This window comes from Mus caroli, unplaced genomic scaffold (genome assembly GCF_978045245.1).
Source record: "Mus caroli unplaced genomic scaffold, Mus_caroli_1 scaffold_19, whole genome shotgun sequence".
Classification (NCBI taxonomy): Eukaryota; Metazoa; Chordata; class Mammalia; order Rodentia; family Muridae; genus Mus; species Mus caroli.
In genome coordinates, this window is record NW_028227274.1 from 18274503 (window position 1) to 18289541 (window position 15039).

Here is a 15039-nt window from a genome sequence, read left to right on the forward strand (position 1 = left end):
CTGGCCTGGAACTCAGAAATCCGCCTGCCTCTGCCTTCCGAGTGCTGGGATTAAAGGCGTGCGACACCACGCCCAGCTAAGTTACATATATTTTTAAGGCACCTTGATTTATGACTGTCTTTGTTCTTTTACTTTAAGAACTTCATGACACTGTTACCAGTATGGAACCTATGTTCCTGGGCCATAGCCATTCCTACTTGGCTCCAAAGAAATTCTCTTTATTCCCTCCCAGTTGCATCAATGGCCCCACCCTGCCCCCTTATATATCCCTGACCTTGCTGACTTCAAGCACCATATGTATATGTATGTGTATATATGTGTGTGTATATATGTGTGTGTATATATATATATATATATATATAAAATCTATATATAAAATCTATCTGTTTTGTAAAGAGGACTCTTTTCAGTCCTCTTGGAAACATACATTATTGCTGGAGAGAAGGCTAGGCTGATTCTATGAGAGGCTTCAAATTGGCAGATAAGACCAGGCCTAAATCTGCTGGGCAGTGGTGGCGTACGCCTTTAATCCCAGCACTTGAGAGGCAGAAGCAGGCAGATTTCTGAGTTCGAGGCCAGCCTGGTCTACAGAGTGAGTTCCAGGACAGCCAGGGCAACACAGAGAAACCCTGTCTCAACCCCCCCCCCAAAAAAAAAAAAAAAAAAAAAGACTAGGCCTAAATCTATTTCCAAGGACTGGGAGATTCCAGGAAAGTCCAGGCCTCAGAACCTGCCCTGGTCAGCTTTTCTGGTGTGCAGACATATATGCATACAGAACATTGTACATTAAATAAATACAATTTAAAAAAATATTACAAAAGAAAGAACTTGCTGTTAGAGTATTATCTGAGCTTTCCCTTCCCCACTTTTCTACATTCTTCCCAGGCCTTCTCTCTTCCCCTCTCTCCATCATACAGTTCTAGTAATATCTATCTACCAACAGTCTTCCAACCAGGCCCCACTTGTTAATAGCCAGTGGAGCTATGCACTCACTAGCAGACTCATCCATCCTCTTGGTTAGCACTTGTGATGCAGTGAACTCTCAATAGTGCCAACAGCTGGGAGTCAAGCCTTCAACACAGTATTGGGGCCATCCATATTCTATCTCACCCTTGGCAGGAACATTTTATTAATGCTACACAGAAAGATGTGAGAGCAGGCAGGGAGACAGCTGGGAACAAGCAAGTGGAGGAGAGACAGGCATAGCCATTTGTCCCTTCAGTGGAACTTGTCACTGTGGGAGGTGACTGTCTGTGATGGATTTGTTTGGAGTTGTTAGGGAACAAACAAAGAGCAATTCTGATAGAAAAAGCCCCGAAGGGAGGACCCAGAAGAATCCCAACTTGCAGAGGGCAGGCTGCTCTCCACAGCAGGATCAGCAGTCTGAGCAGTGAGTTCTTACTGTTGTGGGGTGTCTACCAAAGAAGGCTCCTGAGACATGGGCTTAAGCCAATAGAAAGTCTTTATTAGCCCTCTGGTGACTGTGTTGAGTTTTCAGGATCCTAGTGTAGCACCAAGCCTTTCTCAGGGTGAGCATTTAAGTGTATACTCGTGCACACTCACGTGTACACACACACACACACACCACACGCACACACACATAAATATCCTGGGTTGACATACTTCAGTTATCAAGAACAGTTAGCCAGAAGCAGAATTACAGAAGCCAAAAGGCAAGGTTAGCACATTTAGAGACTTTCCCATGTCTGTGGACTTTGATGGATTAGGTCTTTGTTTTTACTTTGGCTGGTGGTGCTGTCAAAATGCTAAGTTTATTTATTGGCTTACATCTAGGTTTAACCAGTCTTCCCTGGTGGATAACCCATAACAGTTCTGGAGGTCCTACAGAGATCCCCAGAGGCTAGACCTAGACACACTGGGGGTCTCAGAGCCCCTTGAAGCGAGGAAGAATCTGGTGGCCAGGAGATTTCTACAGGGTGTGCAACCTGAGATGTTCCAGGTTCCCAGGACTCCCTTTGATCAACCGCTGTCTAACAAAAGAAAACATTAAAAAGTCACCTTGAGGGCATTTCTAGGACATGCCAGAGACCTGGGAATGGGGAGGCTCCCAAGGAATTAATGGGAGTGACTTTAGCTGAGACTCACAGCAGTGGGGTTATGGAACCTAAAAAGTCCACCTACTGTAGGCAGGCAGAAACCTTGTTGGAATGATAGAAACACCAACCCACCCACAAAACTTTCAACCCAAAATTTATCCTGTCTACAAGAAATGCAGGGATAAAGATGAAGCAAAGATTGACATAACAGCCAGCCAGTGACTGGCCTAGCTTGAGATCCATCCCACGGGTAAGCACCAATCTCCAACACTATTAATGATACTCTGTCATGCTTGCAGGCAGGAGCCTAAAACAGATGCAGATACCCATAGCCAAACATTGGATAGAGGTCAGGAACTTTTATGGAAGAGTTGGGGGATGAATTGAGGACCTCAAAGGGGATAGGAACTCTACAGGAAGACCAACAGAGTCTGGTCAACCTGGACCCTTTGGGGGCTCTCGGAGACAGAACCACCAACCAAATAGCATACACAGGGGTTTGGACCTAGGCACCCCAGCATGTATGTAGAAGATGTGCAGTTTGGTCTTCACGTGGCTCCCCCAACAACTGAAGTGGGGTGGGGGTTATCCCTAAAGCTGTTGTGTGTGGAATATGCTCCCCTAACTGGTCTGACTTGTCTGGCCTCAGTGGGAGATGTGCCTAGCCCTGCAGAGACTTGATATGCCAGGGTGCGGGGGACATTCAGTGGGGAGTTTCCATCCTCTCAGAGGAGAAGGAGATAGAAGATGGGGAAGAACTATATGATGAGTGGACCAGGAGAGGGGACAGCTGTGAGGAGCCGCCCTCACATTCGCCATTACAAGATGGCGCCGACATCCTGTGTTCTAAGTAGTAAACAAATAATCTGTGCATGTGCCGGGGTAGTTTTCCACTCCATGTGCTCTGCCTTACCCGTGATGACAACTCGGTCGATGGGCTGCAGCCAATCAGGGAGGGACACATCCGAGGCGGAGGACAATCCTCCATAAAAGGGACGGGGTTTTGCCATTCGCCCCTCTTCGCTCTCTGCCTCCTGAAGAAGTAAGCAATAAAGCTTTTGCCGCAGAAGATTCCGGTTGTCCTGAGCGTGTTCTTGCCGGTGGGGACAAAAGCTCGGGATAGACAGCAATCAGGATGTAAAGTGAATTAAAAAAAAAAAGTCACCTGGTCTGTCACCTCTGGATAGGTCTGGTTCTGCTATCTTCTGTTTGGGCAGGTAAGAAAGTCAGACATGGCCTTTCATCCAATGTCTAGGATCTGTGTGAAATGTCACTGGATTCCACCTGTCTGTTTTAGATGTATGAATGTGTGGTGGCCACCCCTGGTTGTCTTTACTATGTGTTTCTGACAGTTCTGTTTTCCTGTGTTGACCACTGGATTTCTCTGATATGAGAGCCCCCACCCCCACCCTAGCTTATGAACTGTGACTCTTGATGTGGACTTAAATCTTTCTGGCTCTCCCAGGTCACCCAGAGAAGCCTACAAACCCTCTGCCTGTCCCATTCTAGAGCACTTGCATGTATTTGTTGCTTGACTCCTGCTCATGATCCTGGTAGGTCTGGGTCCCTGTGTGGTGGGGACCTTCTGCGGCAAAAGCTTTATTGCTTACTTCTTCAGGAGGCAGAGAGCGAAGAGGGGCGAATGGCAAAACCCCGTCCCTTTTATGGAGGATTGTTTATGGAGGAGCAGGATGGGGTTGAGGGGCAACGAAAATGTTAACTCTGGTCAAGATCTTATACTCATAGTATCCCATTCATTCCATTGAGGCCCTCCTCTAAGGAACACCAGAACGCTGGCTGGCTAAGGCCTGTGTGACCCAGTATATGTCTCTACTCCTGAACTACCCTTGAGTCTAGCTTAAGAAACCCACCACCATTAATCTTGCTACACTCTTGCCTTAAGAGGACCTATAGATGCTCATCTATGACTGTCATGAGATGAAACCAGGTATGTGGGAGATACAGTAGTTACTTTAACCAAAAAGATTTGGACCCAAGCCAGGTCCAGGACTTCAGTCCAGAGAGCAGAACTGACTCCCAGATGGGAAAGAGCCAAGTCCACCACCATATACACAGACCATCAGTTGGTATGATTTTACTATTGTGCATGTCTATGGTATGAGCAAAAAGGGTGTTTCCTCACTGGGGAACAGACATTAAAAACAAAGAGAACGGCATTTAACTATTATAAAATTTTTTTGATGACTTAAAAAATGTCAATACTGAGTTGTATATTTTAAAATAAAATTTTTTAGTTTGATTAAAAAAGTGAAAACAAAAGAGAACAAAACAAAAAACAAACAAACAAACAAACAAACCCCAAAACAAAGAGAACATCTTGCTCTTCCTCCGAATAGGCTTCCCCTGTGAATTGTTATCCTCTACTGCTCCACTTTGAGGTCATAAAAATGATAACTTCACTGAGGGAAGAGATAGCTGGAGTGCTGATCTGGCTGCCCAACAGATAGCCCTAAGACCAATGAGGACATACCCTGACCCGGCATTGCCTGAGACTCCATGTTATAAGAAGAAATAGGGGATGACAAAAGAAAATGTGGACAGTTCAAATTCCAGGTTGGTGGAGATTCCAGAGGGGAAGGTCATTCTCCCAGAACCAGCAGTCAGGACTCTGGTAATGAACCTTTACCAGGTTGCTCATCTGGGGTCCACAGAACTTTCTTAGTTGCTCAGACCAAGGTATGCTATACGTAGATTAGACAGTTTAAAGTGGAATGTCTCAGCCAGATGCCAGGTTTGTGCTCAAGTGAATCTAAAACAGAGAGCCCTTACCTAGGAAGGGATTTGAGTGAGAGACCAACACCCCAGTGAACTCTGGGAAACTGACTTCATTGAGATTGGCCTGCTAGGGGAGGATACAGTACTAGCTAGTTTTTATTGATACCATTTCTGAAAGGATAGGAGTATTCTTCATCCATTTCAAACAGCTAAAAACCTCCTCTGTGGACTGATCCCCTGATTTGGCCTCCCCCTAGCAATGGAGTCTGACAGCGGCCTTCATGGATAAGACCTCCTCAATTAATAGCTAAAGTTTTAGACACAAATTGAAAACTTCATTGTGCAGACACACCTCTGAGTCCTGGGCAGGTTAAACAACAACAACAACAACCACCTAATGAAACTCTTAGTAGAGTCCAATGAAGGGTGACCCCTCTATGAGATTATGTTTTGGAAGACCTCCTCTACTGTTTATCTGCCTCAGAGGCCTAAAGTTGACAAAACGAAGCCGGGCGTGGTGGTGCACGCCTTTAATCCCAGCACTTGGGAGGCAGAGACAGGGGGATTTCTGAGTTAGAGGCCAGCCTGGTCTACAAAGTGAGTTCCAGGACAGCCAAGGCTATACAGAGAAACCCTGTCTCGAAAAACCAAAAAAAAAAAAAAAAAAAAAAAAAAAAGTTGACAAAAAACGCTAACCCGGTTTTTTTCTCAAGTCACTACAGACCCTTCAGTCCTCTATACAGGCTATTAATTTAATTGAGAGACCCAGCCATCCTCTGAGTCCACCACATGTTTCCCCTTATTTGAGTATGGTGATATTGCCTGGGTCAAGCAGGTAGCCAAAGGAGCACTAGAACCAACTTGAAAAGGACTCAGCATGGCGAGTCTCTCCATCCCTACAACCATGAAGGTAGCTGGCACTGCACCATGCATACACCACAACTAGGTCAAGAAAGTGGAAGCCACAGATGTTGCTGCCAAATTGACTGTTTCTGGACTGTGAGTCCATTAAAATTAAAGTTCCTTTGGTCTCCTAGGGTCTTCCAGGCCTTGCCCTTCTGCCTCCTCTTGAGTCTTGTTTTTGCACTATGGGTATGAATAGAGGGTTATGGTCCAATCCCCACTGTCCTCACACCAGGAAGATATTAGCTAGTGTGACTGCAGACTAGCAACCTACACTCCATCCTGACCTTTGCTTATGGATGCTCACATTAAGTGTCTGGATGTATTGAAATAAGGAAAAATATTGGAGTTTATCTTCTGAGATAGGAATACAGAGTTTACAAGTCTATGTGTGCCCTGTGGCTGGGCCTTCAGGTTGCCAGAAACAAGGGAGTTTCCATTGTAAAAATTGGGGTCATGAAACTAATGCTTTCTGGAAAATTCCTTAAGAAAGATTCTAGCCTTTGAGAAACAGGGAGAAACATGGGAATCAGGCTTTATGTCACAGCAAGGGAATCTTAGGGATAGATTTAAACCACCTTTCAAGGTCTCCAGACATTTAGGTCCTAACAAAGATCTCCTAATTATGCCAAGGCTCTGACCAATTCTCTCCTCCAAGTCACCTAACACACCCAGGGCCAGAGTCCTATCTTCTACCGTCCAGGAAGCAGAGGTGTCCCCATCCCTATTTTTCATTCCTGACATGGTCCACCACTTAGTTAATCATTCCCAGTCAGAAACCAGCTAGGACTGCTCGAAATGCTTAGACCTGAATCCCCATACTACACAGGGATAGGAACTAACCAGACAGTTAGCCATTGACAGACCAATCTTATTGTAACTGGGGGTTGGGGGACAGCCTGAAATAACAAGGGGTTGAAAATTGTGTAATATCCAAAATCTTTTACTTAGGAACCTCCCCTTATTCTCTTGCCTGCTATTGTGTCTTATAGGTTAACTCATCTGGGCAATAGCAATATTCCTGGGCCTCTGAAACTACTTGATGGGCATATATTAGTAGATTAACTACAAAGTGTCTCTACTAATGCTTTCCAAATTGAGAAACTTCTTTTGTGCTTCTTAGTACACATTCTGCCCCAGGTATACCTGTATAACATGGACTCTCATATATATATCTGAGAGAGAGAGAGAGAGAGAAAGAGAGAAAGAGAGCTGTTTATCTTCATCCCATTCATGCTTGGAGCTGGCAACAGCCATAGACACACTAGCCTTTATCATGGGAGTTAAATATGTTAAAAAGTCAGTAGGCAGGTTGGTCAGGACCAAGAAGTATTAAATATTTCCATCTTTGAATTAAAAAAAAACAGTTAAATTCCCTCACAGAAGTGGTCCAACAAAACCAGAGAGAAACTTACTTCTCATGATATAGTGGGGACTGTGTATGGCTTTGGGAAAAAACCTCTTGTTTCTATATTAATTGATCAGGAATAGTTAGAGAAAATATTGTCATAGTTGGGCAAAACCTCAAAAAGAGAAAGAGATAAAGACATGAATCAGATAATTGATGCCAGTCTCTGCTCTCTTGGCCCCCTGGAAACTCTGCTATCAGCACTGGCTGGGCCTTTGATTCTCATTCTGTTTGATTAATGGTGGGGCCCTGAATCTCACACTATTTGACCAATTATGTAAAGGATGAGTCATGGTTTGAGTCATTCACTAAGACCACTGGGGAATGTAACCTGGGGAATGTAACAGCCCCCCAGACCTTAGCACAACTGACTCCATGGTGGAAGTACCATTCAGGCCGTAAAACTCAGCACACAGGCAGCACCACCTGCCAAAATAAAACCAAAGACCTAATCCATCAAAGTCGGTAGTTCTGGGAACGACTCTAAGTTTACTAACCTTGCTTTTTTAGCTTCTGTAGTACTGCATCTGGCTAACTGTTCTTGTTAACTGAAGTATGTCAACCCAGACATGGTTTTTTTTTTTTGGTGTGTGTGTGTGTATGCTTAAAAGCTGACCCTGAGAAAGGTCTGGTGTGACATGGGATCCTGAATACACAATATAGTTGCTGGCTGGATGATGAAGACTTTCTATTGGCTTAAACTTGTGTCCCAGCAATCTTTTCTGGTTGACACCCCGCAACATGTTTTGCTCTTTGTAGGGGTATTTTTATGACAGCAACGTAAAGGAAACTATTATCCCAGGATGGCTATCTTAGTTAGGACTTTCTTGCTGTGGAAAGACACCATGAACATGGCAATTCTTATAATGGGACTTACATCAGACTTATACATTTGACTTACAATTTCAGAGGTTCGGTCCATTACCATCCTGGTGGAAAACATGGCAGTGTGCAGGCAGACTTGGTGCTGGAGAAGGAGCTGGCAGTTCTACTTCTTGATCCTCAGGCAGTAGAAGGGGTCTGGACTCTCATATGGGGTGAAGTTTGAGCATAGGAGACCTCAAAGCCAGCCTCCATGGTGACACACTTCCACCACCAAGGCTACACCTACTCTAACAAGGCCACACCTACTAATAATGCTGCTCTCCATGAGCCAAGCATTCAACCGCATGAATCTATGGGGGTCGTATCTATTCAAACACTCACAGTGGCTATGCATGCAGCCCTACAGACTTATAGACCCTGCAGCACGTCATAAAGTCAAAACGTTCAGCATCCTTGTCTGGAAGCCTTGCTGCGTGTGGGAGGCAAGAGCACAAGTTATAATTTTGGTCATCAGGGCTTAGCACTTTTGCTGGCGGATCTGCTCTTAACTTCTATTCCCACCGCACACCCTATCAGCTATTTTTTTTTTTTAAATCCAGACATTCCACATGATGCAAGTGTAGTTTTTACCCCCTCATAAAATATTTGATGTGTTTTCATAATTCTGCTTTGGGACTATCTGGCTGCAATTTAAAAAAAAATCTGTTCTACCTTTCTTCATAAGCAGTTTACTTGCAATTGCCTGAAAAGTGAGAATAAAACTGATCTGTGGATTTTTTGAGTGCAAAAATATTTATGAATATTAAATTTGGTGATGAGCCTATCATATGATATTTGGTACAACATTTAGTTAGACATGCGCTGACTTTACAACTGTAGCTCTATTTTCAGTTTAAAGCTATTTTTCATGCCTTTGTTTATCTTATGTGGTTTTGTGGACACCATTGTGCTGGCTCTTTGGCCCTAGGCCCTGCTTCTATGGTACCAAATGGATAAAGCAGCTTGCTTAAGTCCTCTGATTTGGTGCCCTGACTGCTCCCTGGAACTATCAAGCAAATGTTTCTGTCCCTCTGTGGAAATTCAGGGCAGTGTTCATCCAGGAAGGGCAGTATGATGGGAGGAGACAGCCTTCTCCTCAAGATTCTTGAGCCATGGACTTCTTACAAAACTCTTAAATAAAGAGCAAATTGGGAAGATTGAAAACAGGGCTCGAAGTTTAAGAGCACTGGCTGCTCTTCCATGGGACCCAGGTTCAACTCCTGGTACCAACGTGGCAGCTCAAAATTCATCGGGAATTCCATTTCAGCAGTCTTTACGCGCTTCTCGGCTGTTCAAGATTCCTCTGTTGAGAATTCTCTGTTTAACTCTGTGCCCCACTTTTTAATTGGGTTTTTTGGTTTGTTGGGTGTTTACTTTCTTGAGTGCTTTATAAATTTTGGATATTAATTCTCTGTCAAATGTAGGGTTGGTAAAGATCCTTTCTCAATCTGTAGGCTGCCATTTTGTCTTATTGACAGTATCCTTTGCCTTATAGAACTTTTACAGTCTGACATTTGCTCAACTATGTTCATAGCAACTTTATTCATAATATCCAGAAACTGGAAACAATCCAGATGCCCTTCAACTGAAGAATGGATAAAGAAAATGTGGTACATCTACACAGTGGAATACGATTCTGCTATAGAAAACAAAGACATTATGAATGTTGCAGGCAAGTGGATGGAACTAGAGAATATCCTCTTAAGTGAGGTAACCCAGGCCCAAAAGGACATGCATGGTAGGTACTTATAAGTAGATATTAGTCATAAAATACTGAATGCTCATGCTGCACCCCACAGACCCAAGGAGGCAGGACAGGAAGGAGGGTACAATTGAGGATGCTTGAGTCTCACTTGGAAGGGGGGATGGAATGGTTATGGAAGGCAGATGGAGAGAGGGAAGTGGGTGGGAGAGGGGATGGGGAGGGGTGTGGAGGGGCTCAGGGTCAGGTGTGGTGAGGGACATGGGAGATGGGTGAAGGGCCATGGGAATGAATGGAAATCTGCAGTTGATGGCAGTTAGGAGGAGTAGGGGCATCTTCAAGAAGAGGCAGAGACCCGGGATAGGGCAGGTGCCCAAGAATCAATGGAGGTGCCCTTAGCTGTGACTCCTAGCATTGGGAATAGAGAGTCTGGATAGGCTTCCTCTTGTGGACAGGCAGGAACCCCAGTAGAGTAATAAGAACACCAACCCACCCACAAAACTTTCAACCCCAAACTTATCCTGTCAACAAGAAATGCAGGGATTGGAGATGGAGCAGAGACTGAGGGAATGGCCAACCAATAATGGGCCCAACTGAGTTCAACTCCATGGCAGACACCAATCCCTGGCACTTTCAATGGTACTGTTATGCTTGCAGACAGGAGTCTAGCATAGGTGTCTTCTGAGAGGTCCAACCCACCAACTGACTCGGACAGATATAGACACCCACAACCAAACAGTTGTGCATGGCGACTCTATGGAAGATAGGAAGAAGGATTGTAGGCCCTGAAGGGGATAGGAACTCCACAGGAAGACTAACAGAGTCAACTAACCTGGACCCTTAGGGCTCTCAGAGTCTGAACCACCTAGCAAAGAAGATACATGGGCTAGACCTAGGCCTCCCTGTACATATGAAGCAGATGTGCAGCTTGGTCTTCATGTGGGTCTTGAATAAGTGGAGCAGGAGCTATCTCAAAAGCTGTTGCCTGATTGTGGGATATGTTCTTCTAGCTTTGCTGTCTTGTCTGGCCTCAATGGGAGAGGAAGTGCCTAGCCTGGCAGAGTCCCAGGGTTGGGGGATACCAAGGGGAACTCTCGGCCGGCTGACTCAGAGAAGAAGTGGGAGGGAGGGATACGGGAAGGATTGTGGCAGAGAGCAACCTGGAGAGGGGCAGTGAACAAGATGTGAAGTAAATAAGTAAAATAAATAAATAAATAAAATTTAAAAAGACCATCAATGACCATACCAGTTAGATAATTATAGCACAATTAGAGCAAATCTAGTCATTTCACTATGTTGAAGAATTTGTTTTGGGGCTAATTTGAGAAAGATGCAGGTTGTGTTTGGTTTGTGCTGCTCAAGTGGAGAATATTGAATTCTAATCATTAAGTTTCTTCTCCCATGTGTACCTGTGGGCACACTTCACATGGTTGCTAATTGTCTCTTTCCTTTTCTCCCTCTCAGATGTAGATAGAGCAGTGATCTGCACTTTCTTTAGCAAATAATGAAGGTGGAGTCCTTTGTGTCTGACTGGGAATCCTCTACTGGCCTCTGGGCCCTGGTGTAACTTTTTGCTTAGATGGACTTAAATGAGGACATTTGAACTTGGAAGCAGTGGGTTTTTTGTTTTTTGTTTTTTTTTTTCATTCTTATCAAAAACCTGCATTGACTGCCTCCAGCAGTCCACTTGCCTTGTGAATACTCAATAAGGCCAGGCACCCACCCTGGAACCCACCACAGTGCAGCTCCACTGACAATGAGTTGCTGCGGTCTCAGGGACCTCCTGTGCCTAGAGGCTTTGGCTCCTTTGTACCATCGCGGTGGTGGTAGTGGTGTCTGAAAAATCAAGAGAGCAGACTCGGTCTGCCCAGGGATGAAGATGTAGTTCTCAACTCTTGCTCTAGCATCTTTCCTGCATGCTGCTGGGTTCCCCACCACGATTTCCATGAATTCTCCCTCTGAAACTGTAAGCAAGCCCTCCTCTCTCCTAAGATTTGCCTTGGTCATGGCGTCTCTTCACAACAATAGCAGAGTGACTAAGACAGATGCAAGCTTGTCTTCAAAAATAAAATCTGGTTAGTAGTGAGAGCGGATCGGTTTGCGGTGCTTGGTACTTTTTCTTTCTTTTTTTTTTTTTGGTTTTTCGAGACAGGGTTTCTCTGTATAGCCCTGGCTGTCCTGGAACTCACTTTGTAGACCAGGCTGGCCTTGAACTCAGAAATCCGCCTGCCTCTGCCTCCCGAGTGCTGGGATTAAAGGCGTGCGCCACCACGCCCGGCCTTGGTACTTTTTCTTGAAGTTAGAGGTGATGGTAGAGAGACCGTTCATCAGGGACTGGGCTGTTTATGGAGTAAACAAGTGGTAACCACAGAAACACCTGCTGCATCCAGAGGTGCTGCGGAGCCACGCCCGCACAAGCCCACATCTGGGCACCCTGCCAACGTTCGCACTCTGCAGCCATTTACCGGGTTTGAAACACACTCACAGCCAATCAGCCGGCGCCTCCCGAAGTGGTACATTGAGATTGACCAATCGGCAGTCCACCCGATCCCTTGAGCCATGGCGGAACCTGTGAAGAGACTCAGTGTTTGAGAATGATAAGGGAGGACTACGAGGACTGCACCGCAGTAGTTACTTTTTAGAATCTCTGAGCGTGCCTTCGTAAAGTAGTGCAAACAATGGCTGACGATATCGTGCTACCATCTCCTACTGAGATAACTAGCTTGGCAGACTCTTCAGTGTTTGATTCTAAAGTTACTGAAACGTCCAAGGAAAACTTGTACTTGGCGTCTACTTCAAATGTTGATGAAGAAATGCCTCAGGTTGAAGCAAGAGTGATAATAGTCTAGGATGCTGGGAAACAAGAACTTCTAAAGGCCTTAAAGACTATTAAGATAATGGAAGTCCCTGTTATAAAGATAAAAGAAAGTTGTCCTGGAAAATCGGAGGAAAAATTAATAAAAAGTAGTATTAATATGGAAATGAAAGTGCCCTGTGTAAAGATGAACTCAATGGAAGAATTTGAAAGTTTGGATTCCCCAGAATTTGAGAATATATTTGTAGTTACTGACTTCCAGAATTCTGTCTTCAATGACTTATACAAGGCTGATTGTATGGTTGTTGGGCCACCAGTTATACTCAACTGTGCACAAAGGGGAGAGCCCTTGCCATTTTCCTGCCGGCTGCTGTATTGTATTTGTATGCTGAACCTGGTGCTCTGCTTCACTGGATTCAGGAAGAAGGAGGAGCTTGTCAAATTGGTGACATTGGTTTATCATATGGGTGGAGTTATTTGAAAAGGATGTAATTCCAAAGTAACACATCTGGTGGCAAATTGTACACAAGGAGAAAAATTTAGGGTTGCTGTGAGCCTGGGCACTCCAATTATGAGGCCAGAATGGATTTATAAAGCATGGGAAAGACGCAAGGAACAGTGTTTTTGTGCAGCAGTTGATGACTTTAGAAATGAATTTAAAGTTTCTCCATTCCAAGATTGCATTTTAAGTTTCCTGGGATTTTCAGATGAAAAGAAACATAGTATGGAAGAAATGACTGAAATGCAAGGAGGTAGCTATTTACCAGTTGGGGATGAAAGATGCACTCACCTTATTGTTGAAGAGAATACAGTAAAGGACCTTCCATTTGAACCTTCAAAGAAACTTTTTGTTGTCAAGCAAGAGTGGTTCTGGGGAAGCATTCAGATGGATGCTCGTGCAGGAGAAACTATGTATTTGTATGAAAAGGCTAATACTCCTGAGCTCAAGAAATCGGGGTCTCTGCTTTCTCCAAACAGCAACCGCAAGAGACAGAGATTGAAAGAGACCCTGGCTCAGCTCTCCAGGGAGACTGACCTCTCTCCTTTCCCTCCCCATAAGCAGCCCTCAGCTGAGCACTCTCTTTCTATTGGATCACTCCTGGATATCTCCAACACACCGGAGTCCAGCATCCACTATGGAGAAACACCGAAGTCCTGTGCTAAGTCTTCTAGAAGTTCTACTCCAGTTCCTCCAAAGCAGTCAGCTAGGTGGCAGGTGGTGAAAGAGCTCTACCAGACTGAGAGCAATTATGTCAATATACTGGCCACAATCATTCAATTATTTCAGGTACCCTTAGAAGAAGAAGGACAACGCGGTGGATCTATTCTTGCACCTGAGGAGATCAAGACTATTTTTGGGAGCATCCCAGATATCTTTGATGTGCATATGAAGATAAAGGATGATCTTGAAGACCTTATTGCTAACTGGGATGAGAGCAGAAGTATTGGTGACATCTTTCTTAAATATTCAAAAGACTTGGTTAAAAATCTACCCTCAGTTTGTAAACTTCTTTGAAATGAGCAAGGAAATGTGAAAAACAAAAGCCCAGATTTCATGCTTTCCTCAAGATAAATCAAGCTAAACTAGAATGTGGACAACAGAGCCTTGTGGAACTTCTCATTCGGCCAGTACAGCGGCTACCCAGTGTCGCTTTACTTTTAAATGATCTTAAAAAACATACAGCTGATGAAAATCCAGACAAAAGCACTTTAGAAAAAGCTATTGGATCACTAAAAGAAGTAATGACACATATCAATGAGGATAAGAGAAAAACAGAAGCACAGAAGCAAATTTTTGATGTTGTTTATGAAGTAGATGGATGCCCAGCTAATCTCTTATCTTCTCATCGAAGCCTGGTGCAAAGAGTGGTGCGACCAAGGAGAGCAAGTCACTCTCTTCCTCTTCAATGACTGCCTCGAGATAGCAAGAAAATGGCACAAGGTTATTGGCACTTTTAGAAGTCCTCATGACCGCACCTGGCCACCAGCTTCTCTGAAGCACATTCATCTAATGCCTCTTTCTCAGATTAAGAAGGTGCTGGACATCAGAGAGACGGAAGATTGTCACAATGCCTTTGCCTTGCTTGTGAGGCCACCAACAGAACAGGCCAATGTACTGCTCAGCTTCCAGATGACGTCAGAGGAGCTTCCAAAGGAGAAATGGCTGAAGATGCTGTGTTGACATGTAGTCAACACCATTTGTAAGGCAGATGCTGAGAATCTTATGTGGCTGATCTAGAATCTTTTGAAGTAAATACAAAAGATATGGATAGTACATTGAGTCGAGCATCTAGAGCAATAAAAAAAGACTTCAAAAAAGGTTACAAGGGCGATTCTCTTTTTTCAAAACTCCCAAGAAAGCCCTACGGATGGCTCTTTCATCACCCTTAGCTCAGAGGGAAGGAGTCCTCCGAGTAGTGGAAAACTTGCTGTGAGCCGTCTGTCCAGCACATCATCCTTAGCAGGTATTCCATCTCCCTCCCTTGCCAGCCTCCCTTCTTTCTTTGAACGGAGAAGTCATACATTAAGTCGATCTACAACTCACTTGATATGA

General features: G+C 44.5%; 1 pseudogene; it reads left to right on the forward strand.

Moving 5' to 3' along the window:
- Window positions 1–12153: 12153 nt before the first annotated feature.
- LOC110284825 (protein ECT2 pseudogene) lies at window positions 12154–15039 on the forward strand (annotated as a pseudogene).